The sequence below is a fragment of the Aquarana catesbeiana genome, linkage group LG04, assembly GCF_042186555.1.
Source record: "Aquarana catesbeiana isolate 2022-GZ linkage group LG04, ASM4218655v1, whole genome shotgun sequence".
Classification (NCBI taxonomy): Eukaryota; Metazoa; Chordata; class Amphibia; order Anura; family Ranidae; genus Aquarana; species Aquarana catesbeiana.
The window spans coordinates 170739875-170757867 of NC_133327.1; positions in this window are offsets into that span (position 1 = coordinate 170739875).

The following is a 17993-nucleotide window of genomic DNA, read 5'->3' on the forward strand; positions in this document are numbered from 1 at the left end:
ACTACAAGTGAGAGGCTGGGGGAAACAGTCACTGCACATCGGAGCAAGATTGGATGAACTGTATAGAGGCATTCTGCTGCCACTGCACTTGCACCTTTTTTCACTTATAGAAGATTTTCCCTTGCTGACATTTGGAATTAGTCGCATTGGAAGTCGCATTGCATGTTGTTTGGACTGCACTATTTTCACCTCACTTTGTTTATTATTCTTCCACCAGTTCTCAGCTGTATGGACATGTATCATTTTTAATGCAATAACTGACATTATTTGATTGATTTCTTTCCTGCCGGTCCAATATTTATGAATTATATGCACATTGCACTTTATATATATTTTTTTGGAGTCGCACTTGAAACTACATTGAGAGTTTCCTTTTTATACATTTTGGTATCTTCACATTTATTATCTACTTGTTGTCAGTCCATGCTTCACATATTTGATTGATTGGATTACGTGATTAATTTTTATTGTCTGTATATTGTGCATATTTTCTATTGTGTTATTTTGATTATTTATTTTACCTTGAGATTTGGTTATTGTACTAGTGTTTGCACTTTTGCACAAGTCACTTTATTTATTTATTGACTATATTTGGCAGGCAGGTTATTTATTGGTTTAGTGGCTATAATTTATTGCCACACACCCGTTATTTGTAATAGGAGGAATATATGGATGGTGATTGACAAGTTATTGCTAACCTCGCTGCTCTACAGTCAGGTACGTTAGGATGGACTAGCGCCACATACTATTCTTTCTCATTATGAATTATATGCACATTGCACTTTATATATATTTTTTTGGAGTCGCACTTGAAACTACATTGAGAGTTTCCTTTTTATACATTTTAGTATCTTCACATTTATTATCTACTTGTTGTCAGTCCATGCTTCACATATTTGATTGATTGGATTACGTGATTAATTTTTATTGTCTGTATATTGTGCATATTTTCTATTGTGTGCATATCGCACTTTTTTGACACACCCACTTTTTTATTCTGAATAATATTCTCACGTTATTTAGCAGATGTCAGTCTATGCTTGATGTGTTAAATTTATTAGACACCTTACTATCATGTGACATTGTTCGCATTGATTTTGTCTATTTTGCATATTCCCTGTATTCTGTGCATATTGCACTATATGGTTACACTGACTTAATTATTTTAATTATTACGTTGAACACTTGGGCATTTATTATTCTACCTATTTATATGTCCTTGCTTATCGTTTGTCATATTGAGACTGAGGTAGCGCTACATATTTGATTACACTTGTCTCTAAAGGTTATGTGAGTATACCATCTTATGTTGGCGGCTCCTTGTCTGGTTTACCTTTATTTTGGTTTTGCGCATTAGTTATTCACTCATTTTGTCTAGTGAATTCCTCTTCTTCCTTGAATAAATCCAACCCCTTGGCACTTTCCTCTATCATATTTTTAAGTTCTGTTATCTGAATCTTTTCTTCCTCAACTATCAAGGCCATGACAGCGATACCATGATTAACACACAGTTCCTTCCATTTTGGAAGGAATCTGTCCTTATGCAGGTGTTCAGCTGGTATGGTTCTGTCACGCAGTCCACGAGGGACTATTTTATGTTGGATGTAAGTTTCCAAGAAAGAGACGTCCCACTTCCTGTTTAGATGCTTGATCAATAGTTTCTTATGTTCTTTGAATCCCTCTCTGATCTCATCATCTTTATGCAGGGACTGGGATGCGTCTCTTTCAAATGTCTCTTTAATTTCTCTGTCAATATCTTCTCCCAAAGTAAAAGCCATTATGAAAATTACTAACGTACTAACACACTGCAGGTTTAGGAGAGCATAGAAAAAAACAGTTGATAACAAATGACTATATAGGCCAGAGGTGAGAGGTGGTCAGAATGGATCAACTAGCTATACCTCTGAAGTGCCCACACTCACACTGGGAAGGAAGGTGGTAACGTTATTACTGGAACATTTACGTACACTTTATTGTATTTCAACATCGGAACTCTGCTAGTTAGAAACTGATTGGCTTGGGAATTGAGGCAGATCCCGTGACATCTTGTTCTGATGGGCATGTAGCTAGGGCATAATTTGTGTTGACGATGGCCTGAAAAGTTATATGGAACAGTACCATTCTGAACTTTCTTTGATATAGGCTATCTTTCTAATAATTACTGTTACTTTGGCACAGCCTGACCAATTACTGGCTTAGATCCATGCCTACAGCTATTTGAACCTTATTTCAATTAGGAGCCCTACCTTGGATTTCTACATTTCCTAGGATATGCCTTTTACATGTACATGCAACTGTGTGACTCTGAATAACTCTAGCATGTCCCAATAGGACTCCTATTTAGCGCTATTTGTCAACTCATTTAAGGTTCATTCTCTGTGGCCCAATTTTCATGGTGGTATTCTTTTAGCCAGATTTAGCTTCATTGCATCCCCGGGGGCCACACATGCATAGTCACCCCTGTATTTCCTTATTATCCTGTTTATTCATTTTTATTGGCGTTCAGCCATTGGGGTTTCTATGCATGTGTGGATCACTGTAGGCGCCTACACCACATGTGTTCTTTGTTTGTTATTGTATGTGTATTGTTAGTCTTTGTCCATCTATCTGTTTCTTTGGTACACCATCTGTAATCAATACACCTGGTATACCGTTTTATGGTTGGTTACAGGGGACCGAGGATTTTCAGCTTCCATTGAGAAGTAATATGTCCTTATGTACCTTGTGGTTTTGGTAAATTAATAAAATGTTGGCATTGTTTTTTACCTACTCCTTTCCTTATTGCCCCCTTTGGCCCTAAGTAGCTATCTTCATCCCTGGGATATCCATTCTGGTGATTTTCCCTGGGATAGTTCTAATATTTGTATCCCCTGACAGAGACTTATGTTTAAAAATTGAAGCAACTAAACTTTCTATAAATTGAGCATTAGCAGTGAAAACAGAAAAAAGCATTTGATGGCAAGCTACTAAATTCTATACTCAAAATTACAAAATCTGTCCTAAATCTGTCTTATGTTATCGTCAAAATTGTCCCCTAAAATTAGATTTTTTGGCACTCCCATAAATTAAAAGCTCCTCAAGCACCTATACCCAAAACCCAATGGAATAGACTCACCTAGTATAGTACTTTTGCCTTTGTGAAAGAAAACTACAAAATGCACATATTTTAGCAGGGAAAAAAAAGTTAATTTATTATTTTTTTCATTGGAGCCTGCAGAGCATTGCACCCGTGGTCAGGCTCGTGCACACTACCTAGAGCTCTCTGCCCATTCCTCTCTATGGGCAGACAATTCCTTAGCTGTAGGCAGTTTGAATAAAATATGAACGTGCTGATCAGAGCACTTGCAGTCCATTAATAAGTCTGTCTGCTGCAGTTGTAGTCGGGACTTGTAGTTTATTCATTCACAGATATCTGTGAATGAATGATGCAGCTGTGCAAGCAGAGTCCCACACAGCCGTGCCATTTTCAAAATGTGACAGTGGGTGTGGGAAGAGGACTTCCTGCTCACTGTCACAGAGTGAGAAGTTCTGGCAGTGGGAGGCAGGTGCATTGGAGCATGTTACATGTTAAACCCTAAATATGGGTATAACATGTAATATGCTCCGAAAGTGAACTTATCCTTAAATGAACAGGTCTACTTTACTCTCTTGATGGTTCTTAAAAACCAGGATTCAAGTAAATTGTTGTTGCTGTCTAGAACAGTTATTCACCTATATTATTGCTAAGTGCTTTGGCTGTGGTCTTATTTTATGTTGGTGGATATGTGCTGTAATTTCTGGTCCTGTAAATGAATACTTTCTCCTGGAATCTTTATCACATACAGAACTGCAAAAGAATGTAAGAATGCTTTCAAAAATATACATTTTAATTGTTTATTGTTATCAATTTACAAAATGTAAAGTGAGTGACCAGAAGAAAAATTGAAATTAAATCATCATTTGGTGTGAATACCGTTTGGCTTCAAACTAGCAACAATTCTAACACTTGAAAACGTTATAAAACGTTACACACTTGCAAAAAGCCAGGGTTTTTTAGAATTAGAGTCAGGTGTGTGATTAACTAATTAAACCAAGTAGGTTATAATGATCATCAATTACATATGTAGATTGAAACAGTCATTAACTGAAACAGCTGTGTAGGAAGCTTAAAACTGGGTGAGGAACAGCCAAACTCTGCCATTAAGGTGAGGTTGTGGAAGACAGTTTCATGTCACAGGTCATACACCATGGCAAGACTGACCACAGCAACAAGAAACAAGATAGTTATACTGTGTCAGCAAAGTCTCTCCCAGGCAAAGACTGCAAAGCAGACTGGGGTTTCAAGATGTGATGTTCAAGCTCTTTTGAAGAAACACAAAAAAACCAGGCAATGTTAAGGTCCGTAGACACAGTGATCTGCCAAGAAAACATGCAGAAAAATACAGCAGATGGAGGACACATAATGCTTACTTTCCTTCAACTTCCAAAGATGTGCAGCAGTACCATCAGCACAGAAGTGTCAGAAACTAGTGGGACCCAGGTACACCCATCTACTGTCCAGAGAAGTCTGGCCAGAAGTTGTCTTCATAGAGGAATTGCAGCCAAAAAACATACTTCTGATGTGGAAACAAGGCTAAGTGACTCTACTATGCATGAAAACAGAGGACCTGGGTGCAAAAAAATGGCATGCTCTGGACTGTAGCAGGAGGTAGTTTATTTGCCGAAGGGCTGGAGAGTGTTACGATAATAAGTGTCTGCAAGCAACAGTGAAGCATGGTGGAAGTTCCTTGCAAGTCTGGGGCTGAATTTCTGCAAATGCAGTCGGACATTTGGTCAGGATCAATGAAGTCCTCAATGCTGACAAATACAGCCAAATACTTATCCATCATGCCATTCTATCAGGGAGGCTTGCGATTGGCCCAAAATTTATTCTGCAGCAGGACAACGACCCCAAACATATAGTCAATGACATTAAGAACTATCTTCAGTGTAAAGAAAAACAAGGAGTCCCGGAAGTGATTGCTTGGGCCAACCTACCTGCTCAGTTCCTTCAAAAACTGTGCGCAAGTGTACCTAGAAAAAATGATGCAGTTTTGAAAGCAAAGGGTGGCCACACCAAATATTGATTTGATTTTAATTTCTCTTCTGTCTATTTACTTTCCATTTTGTTAACTGATAAAAATAAATCGTTAACACTTCTATTTCTGAAAGCTTTTCTATTAACAGCATTTTTTCACACCTGCCTAAAATTTTTGCATGGTAGTGCATGTCAGACTGTTTTTCCACTTTTGATAAATGAATAACATATTGATTGAAAAAATTATCCTGAAAAAATATAAAACCCAATGACCCAGAGCATATAACTGATCCCAATGGTATTCATAGCCAAAGGACAGCTCCCCAAAACTGTCATCATCTTTCTAAGGGAAGGGATGGGGATAGTGATGACATCATTCCCCAAATATGGCCATGGCTCTGAGGGAACAGCCAAGCAGCAAAGTTTAAAGACATTGGCTGCTGGAAAGGTAAGTATAAATATATTCCTCTTTTACAACTCAGGCTTCTTTCATACAGTAAGTGACCCTACAATGACAGGATTACTTTAATTTACAGTTGTATGTTAGTTACAATAATGGTTTTAGTTTGTGAAGAAAGATTGTCTATTCACCGACAAGGAAATGGGAGTTAGGCCCATTGCTGCAGTCAGTGGCAGCAAAAATAACCCCCAGCCTTGCTGTCAGTGGCTGCAAATATATTGCCAAGAACTGGTTTTAGTGTCAGCAATTAGAAAAAAAAACCTTAGCATAATGTTAGTGGATGCAATAATAATGCCCACCACTGGTGTCAGTGGATGCAAAAATAATATCCAGCATTGGTGTTAGTTTTCGCAATAATAACCCCAGTACTGGTGTCAGTAACTGCAATAATAACCCCGGCATTGGTGTCAGTGGCAGCAATAAAAAAGACCAGAATTGATGTCATTAGACTCGATTTTGCAAAGAGGTATTTTCTGCTTTAAAATTTACAGTAAAATAGCTCATAGCATTTTTCAAAAATATTTTTTGTAATTCCCAAAAAAACACTACCAAAATACTGCATGTGGTAATTCATTGAAATGTCTGGTATTTATCTAATGAAACCATATACTGTAGATATATGGATATCAACATCCAGTGGGATGGATACAGCGAAGAAGAATTAAAACCCCTGCCAGTTTTTATTGCTAATAAAGAAAGTAAAATGTTTTAAACCTTAGAAATATGCCAACTCACTAAGTCAGTGTGGTTCCTGCAGCATATGTATTAATACAAAACAAAAAAGGTGACTGGAATACCAGTTAAAGGGAAGCTGCTTTGACAGGACATACATGGTGTATCAAAAACAACTAAGTTAAATTAAGTAAATACAAAATATCTTTATAAAATGTCAAGTCTTGAATGAAAATAGTATAAAAAATCACACACACATATATAAATATAGTTCTTCTACAACTTTGTATTATTTATTGGTGGAAGAAGGGTATTGACCTGAGTAACCCCAAGGGATTCCATTAATTTACAGAAATTTCCTCTCACTTCCTGTTTTGGCAATGGGACAAGACATGTTGTTAAATCTCCCCAATGGGACACAAATGGCAAAAAAAACAGGCAGGGGTTCTAACCATCTATTACTCTATCTAAAATGAAAAAGAAAGTTTTGCCCTTTGTTACACAAAAAAACTAGTGGCCCATGGAGATTTAACGAGAGTAATGCTCATACAAAAGTGCAACAAGGTTTATAGAAATACTACATTTTTATTAGAATTTGACAAAACATATATATAAAAAGGTAACATAAACATCTCTACTTATAAATGGGTGAATGATATACAAGGTAGTGAATCATTCACCAGATTACATCCGAATTGCCCGTCTGATAAATGACATACTGTGGCAATGCTGAAGCTGTATTCTCTATGCATTTCACAGGACAAAACCCGCTTCATCAGGAGACAGGTCACGCTGGTATAAGTACAGATACAAGCAGTAAAATCATAGGTAGGATCTGTCAGTATCTGCAGAACCAAGGCCCAAAGGATGATAGATAAAGGGCCCTGTAAAAGATTTTACAATTAGGTCTTGGTGCTGGGTAACAGCAGCCTAAAAAAGGCTTCCCCCATGGGAGCTGAAGATCGGTGGGCAACCACGCAGTGAGGTATACACAGGTGAGACCACCAGTGCAGACATCCTGTATATGTAAATCCTCAAGAGCCCGTCTAGATTGGTCACACACACCCCATGATGGGGATATAGTGTGTCCTCAAAACATCAAGCAAGCCTTTAGTTACCCTTTCAAGCAGCTTTTTTCAAACCTTTCAACACAAAGGAACCCTTGAAATAATGTTCCAGTCTCAGGAAATCCCTGCTACAAATGACTACATCTACAACTCATGATACATTTGTGGTCACTGGGAAGAATTGCCCCCTTATAGAAAGTTAAAAAGATCAATGATGTCAGTAGGAACTTGTCAGTGGGAAGATATCTCTAAAAATAATTATGGAAAAGTAAAGTATCCCCACTACATATGACATATGTTCTAACAAAGGATTAAACCATTGTGATATGCATGTACATTGTATTATGTTTGGAGTGAATGGGAGGTTTGTTTTGCAGCAAATTATGTATATGCTTGTATTTACACAAAAAGTCTCTAAAAATCTGGCGAAATGACAAGAGAAAATAGATTGATTTTACTACATGTAATGGCGTGGATTTACTAAAGGCATATAGACTGAGCACTTTGCAAGTGAAGTTGCTCCAGAGCTTAGTAAATGAGGGATGGTGTTGATCATCCAAACACTTTCATCATCCAATCATGTGCAAGCAATTTTTTTTTTTTTTCTTGAATGTGATTGGGTATTCTTTGTACAGTGAAGCTTTACGGTAAATCTTTAAGCTCTGGAGCAACTTGCAAAGTGCACAGTCTATTTGCTCTTTTTTTTTTGCCATCTGTGTCCCATTGGGGAGATGTCCCATAGCCAAAGCAGAAAGTGAGAGGGAATTCCTTCAAATTACAGAAATCCCTTGGGGCCCCAGTTCACTAGAACCAGTGTTCTCATTGGAAAATTTCCATCTCTTACTTTTCTGGGGACAACCCAAAATATGGGATTTTCTTTTACTTTCACTTTCAATGATAATGGTAAACAGGACAAAAAGGGAGGCTGAATCTTCCCTAAAGGGGCACAGACAACAATAACCTAATACACCTCCACTCCATCCAAAACTATTTATTTTTTCCTTTAGCTATACTTTAGGTAAATCAGCCCCAATGATTTCCATATTTCCACATTTAGGTTTCTATGCATTACTGTTGGGAGAACTGATCTAAAAAGACAACTTAAAATTGGCTATTATATTTTTACATTTGTTAAATACTGCATGCCTTGACAACTACTTAATTACCACATACATTTGATTATTTATTATTTCCTTCTGTGAATTGACTTTAACACCTTTTCATGTGTTATTTACTCACCGTTTTAATTGTTTTGCAGTAAATAGCGCAAACTGGCATAGTGAATTGACACTTTCAGGATCGCATGAGATATTTAGCGAAAATGTGTCCAGACACCTAAATATCGCATGTGATCTGTTTTGTGAATGGAGCCCATTGAACACAATAATAACCACCTGTATCTGTGTCAGTGGATTCAATACAAACCTCCAGCATGGTGTTAATGGTTACAATAATAACCCCCATCAATGTTGTGAGTAGGGGCAACAATAAGTCCTAGCTTTGGTGTCAGTGGATTCAATAATAATGTTTAGCATTGCTGTCTAGTGGATGCAGTAATAACCCCCAGCATTGGTATCAGTGGATTCAATAATAACATCCAGCCATGGTGTCAGTGGATGCAATAATAACCCCTAGCACTGATGTCAGCATTGGTGTCAAAGGGTTTATTAAAGTGAAAGTTAACCTGTTTTGTTTTTTTTAATGCTGACAGGTAAGCTTTTTATGATAGAAGAAGAAGAAGATACAATGTATGTCTCTTCTGTCCTGGATAACACATTTCTTCCAGCATCCAACACCCACTGCCTCTTTGCCAAATACTAAGTGTCCTAGATCCTGTGGGACTGCCAGCAATATTGGGCACTGCAGGATATTGTACAAACTCCTGGACTGTCTCCCAGGCCACAGGACCATTGGCAATTATTTACAGGCCAGAGCACTGATTTCAAGAACTAAAGTGAGCATTTGCATGAAGAGTGTTCTGGGTTTGGGGCACTATGAACTGAATATTAATATAGAAGTTTATGATGTGCACATACACTTGATGTGGGGTATAATGTGACACTTACATTTGCTTGTAGTCTTGGAACTTATCACTAAGCCCACCACCACCTGCACATATTCTATTGGCCAATCACTATGATGGTCTGCCTCACTGGTCAATAGGAGTGTATAGAAAGCTGGACAGAGTGAACTGACTTCAGGACTATTGCGAAAGCGATGATGTTTTTCCAGATTATAGCACTTATTATTCAGGCAAACCAGAGGACACTGCATAGTGCTACAGGTATTTCTGTATTCCTAAAGTACAGTAACTGGGTCTCTTTAAATGCCCAATTTTAAGTATGCAGCTTGTTAGCTAGTTTTTAAACAAGAACAGGTTCAATTTAATGTGTGACAACAACTTAGTCCTTCTCTTGCATATTCATTGTGCTTGCCTCTTCGCCACAGTGTCACTTTCTGAGCTAACTGCGGTGAAAAAAAGACAGCCTCAATTTTACTTATTTAGATTAGCTATTAAGTCAAAAATTATACATTGATAGTTGAAGTAAATGTTTACACAAAGGTGGACAAAGGTCTGTAAAACGTTTAAAGGCTGAAAGCTCTCAACTTTTTGTGCTTTAAAACAAGTGCATAGAAACTGCTAACTTTTAAAATTTATTGTAAATAAATATGACCCTTCTGAAACCAACTATGACTTTCTTTAACTGAAAAAATTAAACCATGTATGGGAGCATTCAGTACATTGTTGGTGTATAGAACATAAACAAAAATGTTAATTCCAGTTCATGTGACTGGTTCCTGGCTGCTTTCAGGAATCTTTCTATTATTAAACCCTCATACCTGGGATAATCCATTGTAGAAGCTCCGCCCTAATAACGAGGCTATATGGAGCAGAGTATTGCCAAGTGGTGCAATTTTTGCATAAGGAGAGAGCACCCGCAGAGGAGTCCTAGGAGTGGAATATCCTTGATGGTGTATATCTGTGGAAGCGAGTTTGATCTCTATAACTTGAGATCCAGTCCTCTTGGTAAGAAGCGCATATTGTATGTGGTAAGGAGCACTTTGAAACACTGCAACTAAAAATCACCCCTTTCTTCACCCATTACAGCACTTTTTTTCTACTAATATTTCTCTTTTTTGTGATGTATTTTTTGCTAATTTTTGATATTCGCTCTTATTCAGTTATTCACTTAAGTTTTTTCTCTGGACTTAATATGAATATTGTTCTTTGATATTATTAAGTTTGATTTGAATATTTATAGGTTGCGCACTTATATCTTTTCTATATATTACAACACTGAGCCTGATCATGGTACTATACCAGGTAGACACTCAGACTTTACACTCGGGGAGAAGTAAGGGGCTTTAGGAAGAAGAAAATAAGTCCAATCCTTGTGTTATTGTGATGCTCCAGCATCCTAAGTTGGCATAGCATGTGGATGAGGATGCTCTTGCAGCATGGGGCAATAAGCCATGACTGCTTCAAAAATTTTAGAAGTACCAATTGAATAGAAATGTCACCTCTTCTATCCAGTCAATTGAAAGGCATTTACTTATCACAATTCAAAATTCCAGTTCCAGAAGTTTAGTAACTTTCAACTTTCATACCTTGGAGAGTACTTAGTAGTAGTTAGTCACAGTCAACTGGACTTGTTCTGTCGTGTTGAAGACATTTTTAGCCTATCCAAGCCATTTATTCAGTTCTAATTAATGGCAGGAAAATACAACAGCATTTATAGCCACACAGGTAGCACAGACTCCTTAACCAATATTATGAGTGTCAGATATTTTCCTGACACATATTCGAGCTGAAGAAAGGGCTTGAATAAGCTACTGCACCAAATAGCTTCAGTATTGCAAAACAAGTCCAGCTGAACATGACAAACTACTGCAACCATGACTTGGATTAATGAGAACCTTCATAAACATCTTAGAGAGTACAGTTTTACATCATTTACTTATACAACTGCTTTGCTTGTCTGTATCTCTTTTGAAACCTGCTGAACATTTTGTATATATGCACTGTCTAACTTTTTAGCATTTTAAATCTAAAAATAATAAGTTGATTTTTGATTGCTCTAAAGTACGCACAAATTTAAAGGGAAAGATGAACTTGCATTTGTCCTGTAAGTTATTGGTTTCATTAGGCTTTTAATTGCTAGAAAAAGCAGCTTGTGAAATCGTATAATGTTCTGGCTTGTTATCTGCTGGACAGTAGAGTACTCTGACTTGAAATGTCTGGAGCTGGGAAAAAATGTACTAGCATTCTACACCTAGGGCTTGGATTCAAGTTAATGGCATTGTCTTGGCATCCTTTTCTATTCACCAGGGTTCAAGACAGGAGTGCACAGTCTCCCCTCTTCTCTGTGCTCTGGCTATAGAATCACTATCAGAAGTTAGTAGGTGATCTGAATCCTTAGAGGAGGTTTAAAAGAGAAGACAGCGGGGGAAAATTTGTAATGTATGCAGGCGACATGCTTGAATTTTTAGGGGATATGAACTGCTCTTTATAATCACTCATGACAGCTATGCATAGTTCCTATTCTGGTTTAGTTATTAATTGGAATAAGTTGGTCCTTGTCCTATTAGATTATTATTATTATTATTAACGATTTATATAGCACCAACAGTTTACGCAGCGCTTTACAATGTAGAGGGGGGACAGCACAATTACAGTACAGTTCAATACAGAAGGGACAGGAGGGCCCTGCTCGTAGAGCTTACATTTTAAAGGGAGGGGGTGGTGGTACAAAAAGTAATAGATGCGGGGAATTATTTGGGGTTGTTAGGTGGGTGTGGGATAGGCTTCCCTGAATAAGTGAGTTTTTTAGGGATCTCTTAAAGGTGTACAGGTTGGAGGCTGATCGGATATACCGGGGCAGGGAATTCCAGAGGATGGGAGAGGCTCTGGAGAAGTCCTGAAGACGAGCAGGAGAGGAGGTAACAAGAGAGCTAGAGAGCAGGAGGTCCTGGGAGGAGCAGAGGGGATGATTTGGGCGATATCTGCAGATGAGGTTGGTGATGTAGCTGGGGGAAACATTGTGGATGGCCTTGTATGTTGTGGTTAAAATTTTGAATTTTATACGGTGGGGTAGGGGAAGCTAGTGAAGGGATTGGCAGAGAGGAGCAGCAGTCTTGGATTGGTTAGTGAGGTGTATTAGTCTAGCAGCAGCATTCATAATAAAGTGCTCAAGTGTCGCGTAAAAGAACTTGATGACACACCACTGCGCTATGGTGCAAAATAAATAGGCGTTTTCTCATCGCTTCCGCCAGGAGTTTGTGTGATGCGAACTGCATTTGCCAGCCCTTTGCTTGGAGAATAAAGGGAGGGGTTGCCGTGCCGTACAGCCAATCCTATGAAGAAGTCGATATGACGAAACATGTTGGAGGCGTGGCTGTACGGCAACCCAGTAACAACGTATGACGAGTGACGCACTGTGATTAGTTGTGGCCGGCTGACATTTCCTCGGAGCGCTGAGGATCCAGCGAGGGAAGGGGTGAGAGTACTCAGGCTGCATCCCGGGTCCGCTGACCACTAGAACACTGTTTCACCAATCACAAGGAGTGTCTTGTCTATGCTGTTTTGATATATCAGGAATGTGAGTGCAATGTCAGAAGGCTTTATTTAATTCGTTTTAATAAATGTTTTTTAACGGTATTACACTATTGGAGGCATTATTTGTCTTGCATGGTGATACATCTTTGCCTGCTGAGAGGCGCTGTTAACGCAAATAACTCCAGCTGCTGTGGATCCGGCCTCATCCTACTCTGAGTGATCCCCTGGAGGGATGGCCATAATGCTCATATGCCACGCATGAGAATGCAAGGCATGCCCATTTGGTGAGTGCGGCTCCATCAGAGTGAAACACTATCACGATCGGTGTGGTGGAGGAGATTGGTTTATGGCAGAGGAATATCACAACTACAATTTAATAATTTAAGAACTTTTTTCACTTGTTCATTACATTCATTTGATTTGGACTTTATTTATTAGTTCATTTATGTTACTGCACGGATTATTTTGGGTTACGCATTATAGATATTTACTCACAGTTTTCACCATATAAATTTTTTGAATATATATATTTTTTAATACTAGCATTATTAGGTCCATGGCATTTATTACATGGATATCTAATATACATTAGCACTTCTATTTATAGCGCAACTATTTTATTCATTTAGACTACTTTGTTATGATCTTGTCTTTTTAAGTTGGCAGCTTTAATCACTATTCATTTTGCACCATAGCGCAGTGGTGTGTTATCAAGTTCTTTTGCGTGACACTTGAGCACTTTATTATCATTTATAGTTTTTCAACCATCTGCAGCCATGGAAGCATTTAACTTTCTGTTTAATAGACAGATGATTCCGGAGAATGTGTTCTCCTCTAATCAGGAGATGACAGACCCTGATGAGGATTGTACAGGCATGCTAAAATCCTTAGAAAGTCTTTTAGAAAAGCAAGTAAAGACGTGGTGGGACATATTCACATTTGAGCACTATTAGAAGGAAGGTTTGATCTTTAGAAGCCTGAGGTGGGAGGTATCCCCCCAGGATGGTCTAACCGAACAAACATACATGGATGATTGGCTGGAATTCTTTAATAAAGCTGGAAGGGATCTCCAATCTTTGGTCTTGAAAAAAAAAGGCTAAAAATGCACAAATTAAATGAGAGTATTAGTGCATTACAGACTAGATTGGACCCCTTTAAAGATTCTAATCAATTTAAGGAGAAAGTCGATAGGGACATACAAAGGAAAAAGTCAAAAAATATAATAGGGACTCTAATGATTTTAAAAGTAATCACATTTATCTTTGGCAAACTAATAACCCTTGCACCCCTGACAGTACTGTTGATGTACGGGGAAGTGAACCTGGTAGAGTGAATAACCCCCAGAGGAGAAATCCCAGTAAGGCTAATAGTGGAGAAAATGTTTTCCAGAGGAGAAATCCTATTAAGACTAATAGTGATAAAAGTCAACCTCTGAGAGGAAGAAACATTAACTCCAACACTTACCGTAATAACGTCAGTGTAAACTATAGGGATAATTATCAGAACTCTAACCAACATGGTGGTAACCCTATGACTCCCAGGGTGTATCAAGATGTTAATCAGTATGATGTGAGAAATGCAACTCCCAGACAGCAACAACCCAATAAGGAAGGGTATTCTTATGATACCCAGACATTTCATCAACAAGGGAACTCTTACCCTCCAAATCATTACCCTGACCCCCGATACTCTATCCCCACACAAAATAGGTATCAAGCTCTAGCCTATGAGGATTATAATGAATACCATCAACAGAGGGAGCCTTTTTTAGGACAGAGAGGGAACAGGGGAAGAGGAGGGGGAACACCACGAGGGAACCCCTATCCCATGAACAATCGAGGAAGGGGGAGAAATCCAACCACCCATCACATGAACAGGGACATAATTCCTGCTCGAAGAGAAGGAGAGGGTGCAGGGCAGGGAGATGAAAACAATCCCAGAAAAAGAATGAGAGCAGTGTAGGGATTGGGATCTACAATTTAAGTAAAGCAGTATTGAACACTAATGAGATGAACATTTTAAATTTGGGCCTTAAATGTGCACGTAGGAAAAGTATTAATAGATTTGATGTGTATATAGATACACACAAATTTATTCTCACTTTAAATATGAAAAAGTTTTTTTTGAGTCACCCCATTAACACCTCCAATAGGACCACTGCACCCACAGGCAGGGTAGATAGCGGACTGAGGAACAAATCTATTTTTAATCCACAGATATCTAACAATCATTACATCGAGGTATTTAAAAATCTAGTATTAAAGGACATTGAAGACTTACCCCTAAAAAAACGAGTCAACCCTGACTATATAAGAGATGGAATCAAATCCTTGGAGGAAAGATGTGATATTATAATTAGGCCAGCGGACAAGGGAGGGGGTGTTGTAGTTATGGACAAGTCTTTTTACCATAACCAATTACTTGAACTTTTGGGTGATCAGACCACTTATAAAAAAATAAGGTCGGACCCCACTGATTTATATAAAGAACAATTGGACCTATTGATTGAATGGAGTTTCAGATATAATGCCCTAAACCTTAAAGAAAGGAAATACTTGAAACCAAGTGTGTGTAGAATACCGGTGATATATACATTACCTAAGGTCCATAAAAATATTGAAAACCCACCAGCACGGCCAATTGTTAATGGCATTGGGTCAGTGACTGACGTCTGGGTGAATATCTTGACAAATTCCTTCAGCCTAGTGTTTTGGTAACGAGAGCATATCTTAAAGACACTACACATGCATTACGGCTCTTGGATGGGATTACACTTGACCCGTCTGCGGAATCCTATTTAGTTACTGCAGATGTTCAGTCACTGTACACCATAATACAGCATGATGATGCCCTCCTGGCCTTGAACTGGGCCTTGAGTAAGCGAGATGATGTCCCACATATTCAGAAATGTTTCCTCGGCAAGGCCTTAGATTTCTGTATGGCACATAACTACTTTTGGTACCAGGACTGCTTCTACTCTCAACAGGTTGGTGTGGCTATGGGAGCAAAATATGCCCCTAGCCTTGCCAACCTGTTTATGGCAGAGTGGGAAGACCGACAGATTTTTAATTGCAATAGGCCACAATTAAAACTTTATCGGAGATTCATAGATGACCTCTTATTCCTTTGGGAGGGGTCTATGGACTCGTTAACACAATTTCTACAACATCTCAATAGCAACACGAATAATGTAGTGTTGGATCACGTGATTAGCGATAAGCAGGTGAATTTTTTGGATTTGACCATCACCAAGAGTGGCACCAAATTAAACACCAAAGTATTTTTGAAACCCACTGACAGAAATAGTTACTTATCTATTAGGAGTGGCCATCATCCCTCTTGGATTAGGAATATCCCTAAAGGCCAATTTTTGAGGGTAAGACGCAACTGCACAGGGCTTGACGATTACCTCAAGCAGGCAGATATTTTGAAAGAAAAATTCTTACAAAAAGGTTACAACGAGTTAGGATTGGACAAAACAATATCTGAAGTAGCCAATACACCTAGGGAATCATGTCTAACCAAGAGGGAGAACGCACTAATTAATGATACACATCAATGGGGATTTATTTCCAGCTTCCATTACCAATATAGAGAGGTTGAAGACATCTTCAGAAAGCACTGGCACATCCTTGGCAGAGACAGACATCTGGGTGATGTTTTGCCCAGAAACCCAAGGTTTTTTACAGAAGGGCACCTAATTTTGGTGACCAGATAGCTAAAAAGATCTTGGATCCATCTAATAGATCAGGCCCTTCAATAAGTTATGATGGTTTTTTCTCCTGCAGGAAATGCATCTGCTGCAGGACTGTAAATGTAATAAACAGGGGGTAACCAGAGTGACAAATGTAGACCACGAAACATTTGGTATCGACAAGTTTATTACCTGCAGCTCGTCATTCGTGGTTTACATACTCTGGTGCCCATGTGGGTTATATTACGTTGGAAGAACGAAGCGGCAACTAAAAGTCCGCATAGTGGAACATATAGCCAACATAAAGAATGGCTTTAAATTTCACAGTGTTTCATTACATTTTCAAGAGAAACATGGTCAGGATCCGACTAGACTTCAGTTTTGTGGAATTGATCAGGTCTTCCCATCATGGAGGGGCTCAAACCGGGTCAGGGATCTGTCGCAGAGAGAGACCAAGTGGATCTTCCTGTTGAAAAGTCTTCAGCCGAAAGGGTTAAATATCGAGCTGGATCTTAATTGTTTTATCAGCAATTTTTAAGTTTTACACATATGATTAAGGAACCATACAGACTTCATTGAAGTCACTTCCTAATATGTATGAGATCTTTTTTATATTTTTTTATATTTTTATATTTTTATATTTTGAGACTCATTTGTCTGTGTCACATACAATACTTTGTGACAGGTTCATTATGAGCCCGCCTATACTCACACACAATTTTAATTATGAGTGTGGTGGGTGATAATCTATTTTCCATTCATTTTCATTGCAGAGGAACTCTCCTTGATTAAAGTTAGTTAAATTTCCATATTTTATACACATATTTCTTCGATCTGTTCTGCACTGGGAGTGCATTCATAAGGGGTTAAATTTAAAAAGGAAAGTGAAACTGATATGTTTTTTTCCTTTAGGTTTCATTTCATCTCAGTCATTTTACTCTCTGCCTGTTTTTTCTTTTCTTTTTATTTTTATTTAATACAGTTGATGTGTATTAATGTAATTTGCAGCTTCTATGTGGGGGGACGCACATTGCCCTTTTATAATATATGCTGCGATTGTATGGCGTTCCTTTATGTTTAACTGTATGCGGCCATATAAGAGATGTTTTATATTCACCAATTATCACTATTTAGGCATTTATAACTGCTGTTTGGTTTATATGACCCATGTGAACGGTGTATTGTGTTCATGGGGACATGGGATGCGCGCAAGCGCTTTAACATCATTTCCGCCAGGAGTTGGTTATTATGTAGATCATGTGTGTCAGGGCGCGCAGGGGCTTTCTCATGGCTTCCGCCAGGAGTTTGTGTGATGCGAACTGCGTTTGCCAGCCCTTTGCTTGGAGAATAAAGGGAGGGGTTGCCGTGCCGTACAGCCACTCCTATGAAGAAGTCGATATGACGAAACATGTCGGCGGCGTGGCTGTACGGCAACCCAGTAACAATGTATGACGAGTGACGCACTGTGATTAGTTGTGGCCGGCTGA